The sequence below is a fragment of the Mus caroli genome, chromosome 12 (genome assembly GCF_900094665.2).
Source record: "Mus caroli chromosome 12, CAROLI_EIJ_v1.1, whole genome shotgun sequence".
Classification (NCBI taxonomy): domain Eukaryota; kingdom Metazoa; phylum Chordata; class Mammalia; order Rodentia; family Muridae; genus Mus; species Mus caroli.
Genome location: NC_034581.1, coordinates 29523517 through 29529821, shown reverse-complemented (window position 1 = coordinate 29529821; position 6305 = coordinate 29523517).

Sequence of the window (6305 nt, the reverse complement as noted above, 5' to 3'; positions counted from 1 at the left end):
GTACAGGGGAATGCCAGGGACAAGAAGTGGGAGTTGGTGGGTAGGGGAGCAGGGTGGTGGGAGGATATAGGGAACTTTCGGGATAGCATTTGAAATGTATATAAAGAAAATATCTAATAAATATCTAATAAGGGATATGTACATGATGTTCATTTAATGGAACCGCTCTCATGAGTTCATGCTCAATGATAGTTAATGAAATGTTCCTTGAATAATATAATAATAAACATTTTCATACTCTTCAAAAAAAGATAGGCATGCAGAGCTCACTGACTTCAGCGGAGTCAGCAAGCTACAGGTTGGTCTCAAAAGAATGAGGCTCATTGGCCAATAGTTTGCAGTGCTAGGTGATGCCCACTGCTGTGACCTGACAATCTCTCACAACTTTGCTTCAAGCTTGGACCATTTTGTCATCTCTGGCATGACTCCCATGTTTTGTAAATTTGCAGAGATTTACATGGTCCCCAGTAGCCTCTGTGATTGCACTGGCTGGTTTTGTGTGTCAACTTGACACAAGCTGGAGTTTTCACAGAGAAAGGAGTCTCCATTGAGGAAATGCCTCCATGAGATCCAGCTATAGGGCATTTTCTCAATTAGTGATCAAGGTGGGAGGGCCCCATGTGGGTGGTGCCATCCCTGGGGTTCTATAAGAAAGCAAGTTGAGCAAGCCAGGGGAAGCAAGCCCGTAAATAACATACCTACGTGGCCTCTGCATCAGCTCCTGCTCCCTGACCTGCTTGAGTTCCAGTCCTGATTTCCTTTGGTGAAGTGTAAGCTGAATAAACCCTTTCCTCCCCAACTTTCTTCTCGGTCATGATGTTCTGTGCAGGAATAAAAACCCTGACTAAGACAGTGAGGTCTTCCGCTTCCCTGGGCTGCATTCATGGGGTCTAGAAACACATTTAGCGCTGCATGGGACACCCTAGGTACCGCTGCATCTGCCATCAGCTTCAGGTCCATCACAGCATATGTTCTGCTCTGCCAGTGTTGATCGTGTCTCTCCCAGATAGATGGCCAGGCGGCAGCACCATCCATCACCAACCTCTGCCTTTACTGGGTCATTGTTTCTTGTTCCAAGCAGGAATTTCCAGGTCTGTGTTTGTGTAACATGAGTTCTGCTCGGGGCTGGTCCTCAGGTGCCCTTCCATTTGCCTATGAGTAAAAGTGTTCTCTGTGGACAGAAGTGGTTTCAGGTACTTTTGTGTTCATCAAGACTGTGCCTTTTTTTTTTTTTTTTTTTTTTTTTGGTATTTTCAGACATTCATGCTCTTGATCCTTCTAGTTTTGGAGTCTAATTTCCTGAAACCCTTGTGTATGTGTTTTCAATCATAGCTAAATATTAGAATGATTAAAGTAGCCACATCAGTTTCTATTTCTTTCCACAAATAGAAAGAAAGAAAGAAGAAAGAAAGAAAGAAAGAAAGAAAGAAAGAAAGAAAGAAAGAAAGAGAGAGACAGAAAGAGAGAGAGACAGAAAGAGAGAGAGAGAGAGAGAGAGAAGGGAGGAAGGAAGGAAGGAAGGAAGGAAGGAAGGAAGGAAGGAAGGAAGGAAGGAANGAGAGAGAGAGAGAGAAGGGAGGAAGGAAGGAAGGAAGGAAGGAAGGAAGGAAGGAAGGAAGGAAGGAAGGAAGGAAAAAAGGAAGGAAAAAAGGAAGGAAAAAAGGAAGGAAAAAAGGAAGGAAAAAAGGAAGGAAAAAAGGAAGGAAGGGAGAAAGAAAATTATTAAATAGACATCATAAAAAATCAAAAACTTCTCCTCCCCTCCCCCTCCTCTCTCCCCTCTTCCCCCTCCCTTCCTCCTGTCCTTTGATATTCTCCTGCTCTCTTTGTCCTCCTTTTCAGTGAGTGGTGGTGGTGGAGTCAAACCCAGGTCACATGCATGCTGAAGTCTGAGCTCTATAGTGGAGCCATTTATAGCTAAAGTTACAAATTTCTGCTCATCAATAGCCACTTACAGAAAGTTATTTGCTCCATATCTGAGAGGGGACTCACAGACAGTATATCTTAGCAGCTCACAGGGCTCAGTAATAAAATGACAATTAGCCTAGTTAACAAATTAGCCACAAAACTTGGCTAAGCACTATGCAAGGAAAATAATGGGCAGTAAACACATGAAAAGTTTTTTGTTTGTTAGTTTGTTTGTATTTTTTTCTCTCTATGTAACAGCCCTAGCTATCCCTATCCTGGAGCTCTCTTTGTAGACCAGACTGGCCTTGAACTCACAGAGATCCACCTGCTACTGTCTCCAGAGTGCCACAATGCCCAGCATGAAAAGGTTCATTAATAATAGTACTTAAAAAGGGAACTGAAGTTGAAACCAAAGTGAGGTACCTGTGAAAGGGACCCAAGTTAAGATGGCCAGCACTGGCAGCGGCTGGGGCTCAGGCTCCGGAGAGCAGCAGGGAATGGTACTGATCCGCTTTAGAAACTGGTCTGAGAGCTTCCCATGAAGTGAGACACATACCCACCATTGGTCAAAATACATTCCAGGTTTTCACCCAAGAGAAATGAAAACAGACACCTGCCAGAAGACTTAACAGTGTTAGTAATAACCCAAAGCAGAAGCAATTCAAATGTCCCTCAGAAAATGGATACTCAATTGTACTATAGTCGTATCATAAACACTATTTCACAACAGAGAAAGAGAGAGCTATATCATATGACAACTTGAATGGCCCCTGAAAATATGATGCTGTGTTAAAAAAAGACCACACACAGAAAGTACCCACCTTGTGCTTCATTCATATAAAGTTATAGATAGGCAAGCTTAAAGCATGGAGGGAGGAATCAGGCACCACAGTGCTTCTAAGGTAGCGACTTTTGAGTAATTGACAGGCCCAGGAGAGAACTTTCTAGAGCCATGGGCCTATCCTCTCTTCATTGTGGTGTGGATAATAAAGCATATGTGCTCATCAAAGATCATTTTTAAAGTGGGACAGTAAGGACTGTACATTTAAACTCCATGCATTTAACATATAGGAATTATAAAGGAACAAGAAAGACTGAATTTGAAAAAGTTCTGCAGCTGGAGGTGCTGAACAGGAAGGGTGGTTTTTACCTCGAAGTCTGAAGCCCCTCCCCCTCCTCACAGCCACCTCACAGGCCCTGTCGGTCAGCATTCTGCTATCTGATCGCTTGTCATCAGAACTCCAGGTACCTGACATGACAGCTACCAAACCTCTGTGCCGCCCAACAACGCTGAAAAGCACTGGGTGTTTTCTGCCAGCAAGGAGGGCCCTCTGCTCTTCTGGTCAGAGAAGAGCGAGGCAGAGGCTGGGCCCTCACAAACTCTGCACGTGTGCGGACATGACTCTGTAGGACTGTGGCTCTCTCTGATGGGAACTTCTTTTCTATTGGTTCAACTCTTCTCCCGTCTCCTCCACCACCACCCCCCCTTCTTTGCTTCTTCCTTTTCTTTTTAAACGCCCACTATTATGCTATACAATCCTGTCTGTCTTTTGTGGCAAGTGACAGATAGGACTCAGTCCCACAAGCATGCCCTCTCACCTGGAGCTCCAGCACTAGACCAGGGTCTGTCTTTTTCTTTTTAGACATGATCGTTAGATCTTCATCATATGTAACTAACACTAATCTGTTAATAGTATACATCTTTCAGTCTGTACTCTCATTTCCTGTTTATCTCACAACATCTTTGTTCCGTTGGTTTCTCCAAACCAAGAGCCAAGTAACATCTGTGCACTGCCCTTGCTGGGAATGACTCTTGCTCGCTCTCTGTCATCTCTAGGCTTCCTTCCTTTTATTTTTCCTTGCCATTTATTTTTTGTCTCACAAACCAGTAAATACCGGAGCGTGCCTCTTTCTTACCTGTAGTTCTGCTCAGCTGATAGCTGATCGTGAAAACACTTCTTCCCAAAACAACAGCTTCCGTGTCTGAGATCTGATCACGCTGAGGAAGACCCTGGCCTAAACTCTCCTGAGACAACAGTACCAAAGAATGATTAACCCTCCTGCGGTCGCGACTAGTCTAGTCTGTTCACTTAAAAGAAGCCGAACAGAAAACTGCCTGCCACCCTTAGCCTCACACCGACCATGAACTAGATAGAATACGATAGCCCCAATTTGTGTTTGTAAACTCGTGGGGCTGATAAGAAAGAGCACAGCCTTGGAGCTAGATGCCTTCTGGTTTGAATCCCAAGCTCGAGTCTACTAAGTATACACTTTTTCTCAGAATCTGTGTCTGATTCCTTATAAATAAGGATAATGTCTCTTTCACCAGGCTGCTGAGATGCACCTGCCATGTATGGTGAGTTCAATAAATGTTTCTTTCTTTTCTGACTTAGGTTAAAAATAGGAATTTGGTTTTTTGTTTGTTTGTTTGTTTGTTTTTTAAAAACCTCTTAGATCCCCAGCTTGTTTAGATCCAAACACACATGTGACATTTACCAGCTTCATAAACAATAGCGAAGGTTTTCAAACACGCTCTAGAAAGGAGAAGGAGAGCCAGAGCAGGAAATACCATGCTCTTTCCGGCCTTGTAATTAGAAAGTTCAAAAACATTCCCCCAAAGCTAGCATCATCCATTTCAGGCCGAAAACATGCTATGCTCCGGACTCTGAGACTTGAGAACACATTCCTCCTAGCAGAACACGGGTTCACTGTAAATGCCTCAGAAACATATGGATGAAATTTCCCTGAAGCCACTCTAGGGGTTAGGAATTAGGAAAAGAGGGCTCGGCAGAACGCTTTTGGGATTTCGCCAGGCCTAAACCGACTGAGAAAGTTAGGACACAAGGCAGATCTTCAACGCTGCCAAGTTTACTCACAAGGATTTATAATTAGAGTTCCTTTGAAAAGCACTGCCTCACAAGTGGCAGAAGACAAAAAAGCCTTTGTTCTCAACATTTCAACAAGGTTGCTAGTCCCCAGATGGACTGTTACAGGCTCTCAGCTGACAGCGTGCTCGGAGCCACAGCATTGCCCGTCTATGGCAAGTGCCTGTTCCTCTGAGGTCTCTTGTTTCCGGTGAGGAGTCCCTGTGAATTCCCGGATGAGGGGAAGAAATCTCGATGGGTATTCTTGAGTTACGGTGCAGGACATCTGTGGGACAACAATCAGCTTCCTTCTCCCCTGTAAACTTCCTCCTTCCAGTTTATCTTGGTCAACTTCCCCAACGCTCTGCCTTCTACTTGTTTCAGTCTCCGTTGAAATCAGCCCAGTGGAAGGTGGCTGTGTGTAAGAATGTTGAGAGGGGAGAGCTTTAAAATGTTGAAGGACTCCAGCACAAGATTTCGAGGGGGACCGAGGGCTTTAGGGATGGGCCGTTTCAAAACCCCAAGAGTCTGGATGAAGGAAATCTCCCAGTATCTATGATGTATGCTGCCATCCTGTCTTCTTGCCCACTCACTAAACCAAGTTTTCCCAAAGCTGTGTACCCGTTTTTCTCGGACAAACATCAGGGGGGCCTGGGGCCTGGTGTCAGAGTCCCTCTCCTAGGATACAGCAATGGACAGATGTAGACCTTGCCTTGCCCAACGGAGCAAGGAAGATTGGCATGAAACCCATAGATGTATAAATCCAAATTGTGATCCAAAAACACCACGAAAAAACAAGATTAGGTTGAAGGTTGGACAGGCTGATTTGGAGACACTGCAGCGGTTTCTGGCCCAGGAACATCTCCCTTCCAGCCCAGTGCCCTCTAAGGAACATAGTCATTGGATGCCTGCCTTAAAAGCACCCCTTTTCCTAACAGAGTGTCAGAAACCCGGAGCACCAGTTAGCTGATAGGTGTATCTAGCTGTTTTCTCAGAAAGCACAGGATGGCTGGAGAGGTGCTGACTACACACAGCAGTATGGGCAGCTTTATAGCTCTGTGTGCGGAGGAGTAACTCCAGGAAGTCCACCTGACATGGTGCGAAAGGTCCCAGAGGAGCAAGAGACGGCCAGGCCAGTGTCTCTCTGATTACTTCACTTGCATATTGTTAGTGTCTTAAATCCTTTCCCCTGCCTTGCCCGGTTTACTATGCAACAGCATGTTACATGTTACTGAGTAGCACAGTAAATAGTAGCTTGTGGCTAAGTCTTCATCCTATGACTACTGGCTCTCTCTTTGTATCTGTTTCAAAATGGGGAAAAAAAATCTGAAAATGAAACAAAGCAACTCATGGGGATGTTTGCATGGTTGCTGTGTGGAAGTGGTGCTGGCCTGAGAAGGGCATGCCTGGCTCTGACCTGGGAGAGAGGGAGGAGGGAGGCTGTGGGAGGCTGGCTGCCTTGTCTGCTTAGAGAGTTAAGACTCCTGTGGGGCACTAGATGGCAACATTTCCCTAAAGCTAAAAACAGCAGAG